Source organism: Panthera tigris, chromosome A2 (assembly GCF_018350195.1).
Source record: "Panthera tigris isolate Pti1 chromosome A2, P.tigris_Pti1_mat1.1, whole genome shotgun sequence".
NCBI lineage: Eukaryota > Metazoa > Chordata > Mammalia > Carnivora > Felidae > Panthera > Panthera tigris.
Window position 1 is genome coordinate 94,443,427 of NC_056661.1, and position 12,368 is coordinate 94,455,794.

At 38.5% G+C, this 12,368-nt stretch overlaps 1 long non-coding RNA gene across 2 annotated transcripts in view; it reads left to right on the forward strand.

The window, feature by feature from the left end:
• The window catches only part of LOC122233516, a 295,453-nt gene extending 284,931 nt beyond the window's left edge, over positions 1-10,522 (forward strand). For both annotated transcript variants that reach the window (XR_006211075.1, XR_006211082.1), the window contains one exon: positions 10,441-10,522. This is a non-coding gene — a long non-coding RNA (uncharacterized LOC122233516). The remainder of the gene's footprint in view (positions 1-10,440) is intronic.
• Positions 10,523-12,368: the final 1,846 nt, after the last annotated feature.

A 12,368-nucleotide genomic window follows, 5' to 3' on the forward strand; every position in this document is an offset into this window, starting at 1 on the left:
CGAACTTTGGCTCAGGTCATGATTTGGCAATCGTGGGTTCGAGTCCTGCATCAGGCTCTGTGCTAACAGCTCAGAGCCTGGAGCCTGCTTTGGATTCTGTTTCTCCCTCTCTGTCTGTTCCTCCCCTGCCCATGCTCTCTCTCTCTCTGTCTCTCAAAAAATAAAATAAAATGTTAAAAAAAGATCAATTTGAAAGCAACTGGAACTCACTTAAAAACAATTTCTCTGTGCATCAGTGACTGATACTCTTGCCCGCTCAACAAACACTTCTTGCTTAAGGTAGGGGGATCAAAAACCTTTTCCCATTGATCTCTTCAAGCTAGTCACACCCATTCGAGGAGTGAAAGAGACCAAAAGGAACAGGGGAATTAAGGTGGATAGTACTTATTAAGCAAACATTGAAAAAGTAGGTTCTTGCTCATAGTTTTGTAAATAAGGGAATATCTGATGCAAGTTTCTCCACCCAGAATGTATATAAGGGGATTTCTGGAAGCTCTTTAATGTTTAGTGTTCTAAAAGTCTCTAACGGGTGAGGAAAATCCAAAGGGAGGACAAAACAAAATGATAGAAAACTCTCAGTTCTTCCATCTGTGTAGGAAATGCCCTGCCTTTTCACAGGCCATCAAACTAGTTACTTTCTTTTTCTTCTTAATGGTTGCATAACAGTGATTCATCTTTTACTGTAAGTCCATCTCTCAAAAATTCCATAATACATATTAATCAAGAACCTTAAAAGTCACCAAATTCTTTAATGAAGCAATTCCATTTGATATTGTTGACCATTCACTCCTTCTAGTGGCTTTCATAATACAGTGCTCTCCTAATTTTCCTCCTACCTCTCCCTTAAGCATAGGAATTTCTTGGGATTGTGCCGTGGGCTTCTTTTTTCCTCACCTACTCATCCATCTCCTCAGTTATCAGTTCCATGATTTCAATTACCACCTGCATGGAAATGACATACATATTTCTGCAGCCGAGATCTGTCTTCTAAGCAACAGATATATATATCCAACCACCTCTAAACACAGCATCAATGCTTCCCAGGCACCTCAAAACAACATGTACAAAGCTAAAGTCATGAATTTTCCCCCAAACCTTTTCTGGCTCCTTTATTCTTTATTTCAGTGAATGGCACCACCACATACCCAATTATTTAAACTAGAAACCTAGAACCATTTTTGATGGCTCTTCCTTCACCCTCAACTCCCGCACGAAATTCTGCTTCCTAAATATTTCTGAAATCCACCCACCTCTGTCCATCCCCCTCGTAACTCCCCCAATTTGTGGCACTATCATCTGATGTCCTCTTGATCAAGGTCTTCCCATCCAACCCATTCACACAGCAGACAGAGACATTCTTACAAATCAGAAATAACATCGTATAATTCTGTCATAAGAAGGGTTTACAACACGTCAGTCACTCTTAGGATAAAATCCAAACTTAACATGACTTTAAAAGTCCTTACTTTCCCCATCCTACCTTTCTACACTCAGTGTTCCTCCTTCCTCCTTCACTAACATCTCTGAAGTCTCTTGTTTTCTCCTACCTCTGAGCCTCTGCTGCTGACTCTGTAGAACCCTCTTCCCTTTCACCTAGCCCTGTGCGCTTGGCATATTCCTACTCATGTTGAGAGTAAGTAGATCATCCCATGAAAATCCCCCTCAGACTCTCCTGGATTGTGAAGTGACCTATATGGTGTTCCCAGAGCATCATGCCTCTCCCAATCCAAGCATTTATTACACTTCATTTTTCTTTTTTAAAACTCAGCTTAGTTGAGGTATAATTTATGTACAATTAAATTAGCCAATTTAAGTGTATAATTTAATACATTTTAACAAATGTATCAATTGTGTAACAACCACCACAATCAAGATATAGAATATTTCTATTAGCCCAAAAATTCCGTTGTGCTTTTCCTAGTCAGTCCTCCCCCCAACACCTCTGCCTTCAGATTAACCACTGATCTGCTCTGCCATTGTAGTTTTGCTTTTCCATAAACATAAATAGAATCATACATGCACACATAGGCAGTCATTTGTGGCTGGCTTCTTTCACTTAATGGAATACTTCTGAATGAAATTCATCCTTGTTTCATATAAGAGTAGTTCATTCCTTTTTTTTAAATTGCTGTGTAGAATTCCTTCACATAGATATACCAGTTTGTTTATCTATTAACCTGTTGTTTCCAAAATGTTTGCTTCCAGTTTGGAGACATTGTGAATAAAGGTGCTATAAATATTTACTTACAAGTCTTTGGACATATATTTTCATTTTTCCTAGGCAAAGACCTCCAAGTAGAATTGCTGGATCATATGGTAAATATATGTTTAACTTTATAAGAAACTGCCAAATTGCTTTCCAAAGTGGCTGTTTCATTTTGCATTCCCACCAATATATGAGAGGTCCAGTTGTTCTGTCTTCTTGACAACACTTGGTGTAGTCAGTCATTTTAATTTTAGCTATTCAAGTCGCTGCACAGTATCACACTGTGGTTTTGATTTGCATTTCTCTAATGACTAATGGTGTTGAACGTCTTTTCATATGCTTATGTGACATTCATATGTCTTTGTTAGTAAAGTATTTGTTCAAATATTTCTCCCACTTTTGTATTAGGTTGACTTTTTATTATTGTGTTAAAATGTCCTCTGTATATTCTGGTACAAGTCCTTTATTAAATATATGTTTTGAAAATATTTTCTCCCAGGCAAAAACTTACCTTTTCACCCTCTTCTAAGGGTCTTTTGAAAAACAAAAGATTTCAATTTTTATGGGGTCCAACTTATCCAATTTTCTTTTATATCATCCTATGTTTTAATGGCTTTATTAATTGCCTGTCCTTCCTATCACAGAATAAACTCAATGAGAGAAGACTACATGTTTCTCTTGCTTACTATTTCCTGTGCCCGACATGTAAGGCACTCAACACCTGGTACATACGGCACTCAAAGATATTTAATCCATTAATTATAATTAGTAAAAATATGGAGATACAACTAAGCCTTCTGTACTAGACAACCCAATCATATTACCTGCCACACCTACAGTCTATTAGGCTGCTGTGTTTTATACCATGTGGTTCTGTTCTTTCTATTTCTCTCCTTCTTGGCTACAAGTAATTAGGCTAGAGAGAAGCAAGGGCATCCAATCTGCAAGCTAACTGTACAGGCCTCCGACGTGGGAAATCTATTCAGAGATCAGCTAGACCAATCACTCTTATTAATAGTGAATTGCAAAATACAGAGAAATAGGCCGTTAGTAAAGAGATATGAAACTGAAATGATGCAGAGAAAAAAGCCATGAAATACAGCAGAAGCCATGAACATGACATGACAAGCCATGACATTCTGAAGATGAATCTGTAAGGTAGATAAGAAAAACCAAGTATACTATGGTAGTTGTCAACCTGACCACACATCAAGATGACTTAAGAAACTTAAAAACTCAATCATCTGGGCCCCATCCTATAGACTGTTATTTACCCAACATATATTTTTTTGAACATCTACTATGTGCCAAGCACTGCTCTAGGCACAGGTTACAGGTGTGAGGAAAACAAATAAAACCCTTATCTTTATTCAGCTTATGTTCTGTGTCAGAATCTACAGAGATGGGATTAGATGTATATATTTGCTATAGATTAAATGTCTGTCGGGGCGCCTGGGTGGCTCAGTCGGTTAAGCGGCCGACCTCGGCTCAGGTCATGATCTCGCTGTCCGTGGGTTCGAGCCCCACGTTGGGCTCTGTGCTGACAGCTCAGAGCCTGGAGCCTGTTTCAGATTCTGTGTCTCCCTCTCTCTCACCCTCCCCCGTTCATGCTCTGTCTCTCTCTGTCTCAAAAATAAATAAACGTTAAAAAAAATTAAATAAATAAATAAATGTCTCCCCCCAACATTTATATTTTGAAATATTAACCCTCAAGGTGATGGTATTAGAAAATGAGGCCTTTGGGTGGTGATTAGGTCATGAGAGCAGAGCGCTCATGAATGGGATTAGTATCCTTACAAAAGAAGCCAGAAGAGAGTCATTACCAGAACTCCATCATGCCAGCACCCTGATCTTGGACTTCAAGCCTCCAGAGCTGTAAGAAATAAATTTCTGTTGTTTATGAGGCATCCATTTTGTTTGCTTTGTTATAGTAGCCTGAACTGACTAAGATAATTTTTAAAGCTCCATGGATGAGTCTGACTCAGACTTAAGAACAGTTGAAGAAAAGGAGCAAGTTAGAAGTGGAGAAAGGGAGATAACATCAAAAAAGAAGAGGCACAGAGAATTGCTGACTTATATTAAAGGCAGAGACCTGGTCTAAAGATCTGTGAACTCCTGATACTGAGATCCAAAGAGCCACCTGAAATTTTGTTCCAGCTTCATTGAGACTCTCTTGTAGTGTGGTTTCTGCTTTCTTATGAGGCTTAGGTTGTCCCAGGCTTCTGTGAGGTTCTCCCACTCAGCTGAAATTCCTTTACCTTATTTGAAGACTTGAGAGCTTCTATTACTTAGAATGAAAATAACTGAATTAAACCCATGTCCTAAACTTGGCCCTAAACCCATGTCCCTTCTTACCCTAATGGAGGGAGATGACTGACAGCAACATGCCTAGCCTCTTTAGGCCTTCTAGCCTATTCCCCTAGACACTGACTGAGGACCAATAACAACTTAAGGTAGTTCCGAGTAGGACAACTAGGATACTACCATCTGCATATGAGTATCCCATAAAAGTATGAGTAAGACTATCCCACCACCCCACAGACTCCTACTGCCTTTTCTTAACTCACCAGAAAAGACCCCTTAGATAACAGTCCAAACTGAATCTCAATCAATCACTCTCCTTTGGATACTATATTTTGACTGTTAACCACTAGCCTTGGGGTTTTCAGATAGACTGACCTTGAGCTCTGTCTGACCACCCCCAGACCCAGTTTAGTCCCCTACCCCAAGGTGTCTCCCTCCAAGTTATTGATTCATTCAACAAATATTTATTTAAGTCCCTAATATGTGTCATACACTAGATCCTCATGGATCTTACAGTTTAACTAGAGAGACTAAAAGAGAAAAAAAAACAAAATAATTATCAATTATGAATTATAAAAACAAAGAACTAAAAATAGAAAAAAAATTAAAACAGTGAAACCAACTTTAGATAGAGTGTTTAGGGGAGATATTATGAAAAGATGACATTTTATCAGGAGCCTAGCATGAGGAACAGGCCCTGAAGCAGAAAAACATGGCTCAGTTGAAGAACTAAAAGAGCTCCCAACTGAGGGGGTTAGGAGGACACCAATATAACTAAATAATTCAGTCAGGGTCTTTAAAAAAAATCTTTCTGGGGCACTTGGGTGGCTCAGTTGGTTGAGCTGACTCTTGATTTTGGCTCAGGTCATGATCACAAGGTCCATGGGATCGAGCCCCATGTCAGGCTCTGCACTGACAGCAGAGCCTGCTTGGGATTCTCTCCCTCCCTCTCTCTCTCTGCTTCTTCCCCACTTGAGGGCACCTGTGTGTGCGCGCGCGTTCTCTCTCTCTCTCTCTCAAAGTAAACTAACTTTTTAAAAATCTGTTTCTCTATATAGTCATTTTCAATATATATCCTTTTTGTTTTTCAGAGTAATATTGATATAGCTGTGATCAAATGAGTGAACATTCCATAGTGACTAACTACTTAGCATTCAGCAAAAGCAATTCACCTTTCAGTGGGAATAGAGAAAGGGAAGCCTTTTAAGGCCTTAAGGCTTTTAAGACGTAGGTGCAGAGATTTTATGGTTTTATGTATATTGTATTGACCAAGCAAGCCCAGATTCAAGGGGTGGTGGAATAGTTTCCTCCTCTGCATGGAAAAAGCTGCAAAGTCATGCTGAGAAGGCTCACAATACAGGAAGGCCATTAATTATGCTATCAATATATTCAATGCACACTGAATTGTGTGCCATGCTCTGTCAGCTCCCACCTATGTGTACAGACTCTTAACTTGCTCTGCTTCCTCACTGAGGGCTGCCACTGCAGAGTTAGTCTCCGCAGCTTTATCACTCCTCTCAGCATCTGTCATGCCTTCTATACCAGCTCTTATCCAGGGGCCATTTCCCTCACTCCATTTCCTATTGCTTTGAACGAATAGGCCACCAGGCCTCTCACTCTAGTTCAGATGAGTTGTCAGAGGTTTACAACCTTGTCTCTGCCATGAGGACAAGCCTGGGCTGCCTTTTGAGCACAAAGATAACAAGATAAAAGACCAAACTATAGCTAGCAGACATCAAAACATGTGAGTGGGCCCAAGCTAGGTCAGCAGAGCCATCTACTCAACCCGTACCTGACCACAGACTCACGAATGAGGCCAGCTGAGACCAGAACTACCCCACTGATCCATAAACTCCTCAGCAATTATAAATAGAAACCAAACCAAAAGTGCATTCTTGTAGACTAGCCCATGCTAGCAGGAGGTAGGAGAAAGAACTATAACTTAGTGCCAACACGAGGACTCAGTAGCAGTAATCCCTCAAGAGAAATTGGTAAGGAGATGTAATTTAGGTAACAATTTAGGATCCTGAATCTGGGAAGAGGAAGATTGTGAATTTGATTTTGGATGCTTTTGATGTAGATGGTAGAGATGTTCAACAGCAGTAGGAAATGCAGACCTGGAGCCTGGAAAATAGTTGGAGTAGATTGCTGAGACAGTAGAGGAGGAAAAGAAAGCTGAGGCCTTAGCCTTTGGGAATGATCAAACTGGAGAATATAAAAAAGATAAGTCAGCTTTAAAAAGAAGAAAAAGGACAAAGTAAACAGAAGAAGAGCCAGGACAATGTGGTCATAGAAGACACAAGAGCAGAGAATTTCAAAAAGGAGGAATTAAACAGTGTCCAAAACCGCAGTAGCATGAGGGAGAGTAAGAACTGAAAAATCCTATCTGGAGATCAGTGAATGAGAACGAACAACTATTTTAAGACTAACTCACAGTGAAAAGTATTAGTAAAATAAGGGCTTTAATTAACGATTTAGAAGCATTTAACAACGTTTTTGAAAGGTCATACAAGCCCAGAATAAACAAAATATAATAGATGGGGGAAAGAGTAAGGAGGAAGTTAGGCAGCCAGTGCGGGGGCCTCAAGAAGAAAGGCATTTATCAGGAAAATATAACCACTATTTTTCTATAATTCTCACTATTGCTTATAAAAACCACAATACTCCTTGAAGTTGGAAAACATTTTGAATATGCTTCACTTTGTGGATTTGGAAACAGTACCCTAGAGAGGATTCAGTTTAGAGGAAAAGGAACACCCCCCACCCTGCAAAATAGATTGCATAAGAACCCAAGTATAATTTTTCTTTGATGGCACTCACTGAGTGTTCTCTGAATTTACAATCAAGGGCTTCTAATTGATAAAGCTTTGATAGCACAAAAGGTCATCATGGATTACTCAGTCCTGCTTTGCAACATGCTGTGGTTTTCACAAACATTAGCAATTAATTGCAATAGATAATGGCATGATTCATCCTTTTCAAACACAGGACTGCATCCTGAAGCCCCTCACCTGCAGTAAACAGCAAGTAGGAACTGCCCTTTCATGTAAATGCATGCCACAGTTAAATTGGTCTCTGAAGTTTGTTTGATATTTATTCCATTTAACACACACAGTTATATGGGATCTAAATCTATTTCCACACATGATAAGAAAAAATCTTATTTTTCAAATAAGATCCTCATACCACAGTTGATATATGTATGAACTTGCCATTTAAAAATACTCTCTTTAATTAAATTATTCCTTCTTTTAACCAAGAACCCTTTATTGTCCTAATGATTTATTATTTTAATTCAGTCCAAGTGGCAAGAGGGAATTAGGTACCATTCTGTTATAACATGTCTCATTCCCATTCCAATTTTGTTCTCAATAAATGTGTTACAGTTCTTCCTCTGGCAGTCAAGGAGACTTCACACAAAAGCAGCATTTACTTTCAGTTATAACAGAGCCAAGTAATACATATGCTATTCGACAGTTTGGAGTATCTGTTTTCCAGCATTCATCTGGAGCTGTTATTGGAACCATTAAAATTATTTTTTTTTTAGTTTTTAAAGGCCCAAGACATATTAATTTGTCCTGATAGATGGTATAATGTGTTCATGTAAAAGAAAAACAAGTGTTACATAAACCAGGACTAAACTATCAACCACCGCTTCTTTACCTCACTTTTGACTCTACATATTTAATTTATTCTCCATTGAAAAGGCAACCAGTAAAAGAATAAAACCCCATTTTTATTTACTTTTTACTTGGTGATAGTCACACCCTTTTTCACAATGAGCAATGCTATTTTTGACCCAAACTAAGAATGAAACTTTTGCTTTCAGACAAAAGTAAATACAGATGGTTTGATAATATTACAGAACTTTGTACAAACTTTCTTTTAAAGCAGGCCCATTTAATGCCATATTTCATTAAATATGGCCTGTCTTAAATCAGACAGGCTCTGCTACAAGGAACCAATCTTTATCTTTATTTAAACTCAGAGTAGGTGGCTTGTCTGTCACTATAAGACATTGTCTTCTTTGTACTGGGATAGACATTAAAGCTGAGAAGCAGGGTGAGCCTCTTTAACCCAGGCAGGCCAATCCAATTTGCAAACAGATTGTTTCCAAAGGTTCTTTTTCAGTATGTTGTGGGATTTTGAAAGCATTTTCAATATTCCATAGAATACCATAGAATTCTAAAATACCATAGAAACAATGGTATAGGGGCGCCTGGGTAGCTCTGTAGATTAAGCATCTGACTTCCGGCTCAGGTCATGATCTCACTGTTTGTGGGTTTGAGCCCCACGTTGGGCTCTGTGCTAACATCTCAGAGCCTGGAGACTGCTTCAGATTCTGTGTCTCCATCCCTCTCTGCCCCTCCCCCACTTGTGCTCTATCTCTCTCTCTCAAAAATAAATAAAAAAATTTTTTAAAAAGAAACAATGGTATACTCAGTGGTTAGATGTTTAGAATAGGCCATAAAAGCCTGTTTTACACATCTTATAGTTGTGTTAACAGTTTAACAGTATCATAAGACACCTGTACTAAATAATACTATAAAACTATGCACAATATTTCAATGAGAAAATTCACTGAGAGTTCTGCATTTTCATGCCTTTGACACAGCTTCAGTAACACCCTCTTTAATTCTTCTTGCAGACCTCCCTCCCTGTTGGGCAATAGGAGTTAGACTTTCTTGCCCTAAATACAAGCCACCAGCAATGGCCACTGTTATTTGGGGTCAGGGTTCTAGCATAATAGATGAATCACAGACAGGAGGTGAAGACAGAGACTGGGGGTGATGGGTAAATGTGTGGGATAGTCTAATTGGTAAAGAATAGATGAAAGTCTCTTGCCAGCATACACCTCAGGCCCCACTCTTTGATCTAGCCTATGCAACATCATTCCTTTCTTTTGCCCTGAGGATTATTCTGTCTAATTCACCTTTGATTGCTACTACCTGTTGCTTCTGTCAAGGTTTCTTTCTTCCTTCTGGTCTACTGCACTTCAGAATAGGAGTCTTGATTTTTTTTTCCCTTTGTTCCTATACATCCTTTTGAAGTTTCCTAAAGATTAGTATAGCTGCTAACAAAGGAAGTCAAGGGATAAAAGAGCACTCCTAAATTTACTTTCTATATCTTTAAAAAAAAAAGTAGATTAAGTTGAGAAAGACAATAGTACACCTGGATGATAACAGTAGGTTCTGGATAACAAAACAAGGTATGAATTTGTTCTATAACATCCAAGAGCAAGATAGATCACGTTAGTGGGTATGCTCCACTTGGAAAAAGTATTGCTCAGCCCCCACCAGCCAGAGGTATCAGGATATTCCAGCTCACATTTGGGAGACTGCCTTTTCCTCCAGGGTGGTGCCCTGAGAATAGGGTAAATCTCTCCTGATCGTCAGGCCATCACGGCCACACATGAAATGCTTATTGCTTAAGTCTCCTAGTCCATCCAAAGATGGGCCACACCATTCTTCTATACCAGAGATCTCTTAAGTTAACTTTTTAAAATTATTATTGAGTTCTACACCAAACATAGGGCTCAAACTCATAATCAAGAGTTGCATAATCCCCTGACTGAGCCAGCCAGGTACCCCATAAGTCAGCATTTAAGATAGTCATAAATGCTCGCTATTCATAGCATCAACATGCCCCACTTCAACTCCCCATCAGAAAACCTCACTATGAGGACAAGGGGGACAGGCTCCCAGTACTCATAAAGCTGTCGCCTAGATTGGCACCCCACTCCAGTCTCTGAAAACTAACCCACATTCTTGTCAGTTTGTATCCTCTGCCCTCTTCACCAACCTCCTGCCACCTTCATGCCCGTACTGCCATTCTCCTCCTACATCTGTCTCCAAAAACAAAAACTTGACTGGTGAGATTTTGTTCCAGGTGTCAAAAAACTCCCATTTTCATCCATGTTCTTTTTTCAGGCCTTCCGTATAAAGGCTCTTTATGACACCCTGAAGATGGAAAGCCCAGAATCAGAACATAACAGCTTCTGGAGATGGTGGGAAAAATTTTTAAATTATGTCCATTATCCTCCCAAATATATTTTAGAGGAACTCTCAGACTCAGGTTTCTCTGGGTTTTTTTTTTTCATAAAAGATTTGCAAGGGACATAAATGATACAGAGAGAAGTTCTAAGAATCTTGTAATTAGGGTTGCACAAGAAAGGAGAGAGTGAATAGGGCAGAAAGAAAACTTGAAGAGATAATGTCTGATTATTTTCCAAGACTAAAGAAATATATCAAGATACAGAATCAATATAAATTTTAAGTAATGTAAAGAAAAGACCATACTTAGGCACAGCAACCAGAAATCATTAATTTTTTTAGATGTGATGATGGTTTTGTGCTGACAGATAAAATTATAATAAAAGTTTTTAGAAATATTTATCTTTTGCACATATATACTCAGATTTATGGGTAAAATTATATGATGTTGAAATAATGAAGGATACAGGAGTAGATAGGTATATAGATTAAACAAGAATAAATTGTTAATCTTATCATGAATTGATAATTGTTAAAAGTTGGGTGATGGGTGCAGTATAGAAACTAAATTGAAGGAGAAATCCACCTGGTTTGAGTTCCTTTTAATTGCAGTAAAACACAAATACATGCACACACACACCTATTTTTTTTACCATCTTAACCATTTTTAAGTGTACAGTTAAATAATGGTAGGTATATTTACATTGTTGTGCAGTAGATCTCTAGAAATTTTTCATCCTACAAACTGAAACTCTATACCCATTAAACAGTTCCCCATTTCTCCCTCCCCTACTGCCCCTGGAAACAACCATTTCTACTTTCTGTTTCTATAAACTTGACTACTTTAATATTTCATATAAGTGGAATCATATACTATTTGTCTTTTGTAACTGGCTTATTTCACTTAACATAATGTTCTAAAGATTCATCCATGTTGTAGTATATGATAGGATATTCTTCCTTTTTAAAGCTGAATAATATTCCATTGTGTATATATATGCCACATTTTGTTTATTCATGCCTCCATCAACAGACATTTGGGTCGCTTCCCTCTCTTGGCTACTATGAATAACACTGCTATAAATGTGGGTGTGCAAATATCTCTTCAAGGTCCTGCTTTCAATTCTTTTGGACATACATCTAGAAGTGGAATTGCTGTATCATATAGTAATTTGTTTTTAATTTTTTGAGGAATCATCATACTGTTTTCCATAATACTGGCACCATTTTACATTCCCACCAACAGTACACATGTTCCACTTTCTCCATATCCTCACCAACACTTGCTTTTTTCTGGTTTTTTGATAGTAGCCATCTGAATAGGTGTGGGGTGATATTTCATTGTGGTTTTGATTTGCATTTCTCTAATGACTAGTAAAGCCATCAAGTTTTTCTAAGATAGACCTGATGAGTTTATGGGAGTTTTTCAGCTATTGAATCTAGAAACATGGGGGGCATGGTTGAGGTCTATACTGCAGTTTGTCTAAACTGCAGCTTAAAGTCCTGTTGAGATGCATGTGTTTGTATGAGACAAAGTGAATGGATTTGGTTCTGTTCAGATTAATCAGAGTGGCCAATAGAGTGGCATATTCTTGGGGATAATCTCTAGAAGCCAAGATGGTGTAGAAACAAAGAATGGCTATTGTTGGAAAACTATTTTTCATGGGTCTCTCGCATTTGTGCACATCTTTTAAGCTAAGGCAGTAATTTCCTTTGTTCTGGACTATCTTTTCAAGGATGTTTGTATAGGGAGCAGGTTTGGAAAGACCTTGGAACAGATCTTGGAATATACAGATAATATCTCCCTTTGGAGCTTCAAAAGTCAATCAAGCTGGGGTGCCTGGGTGGCTCAGTTGGTTGAGCTT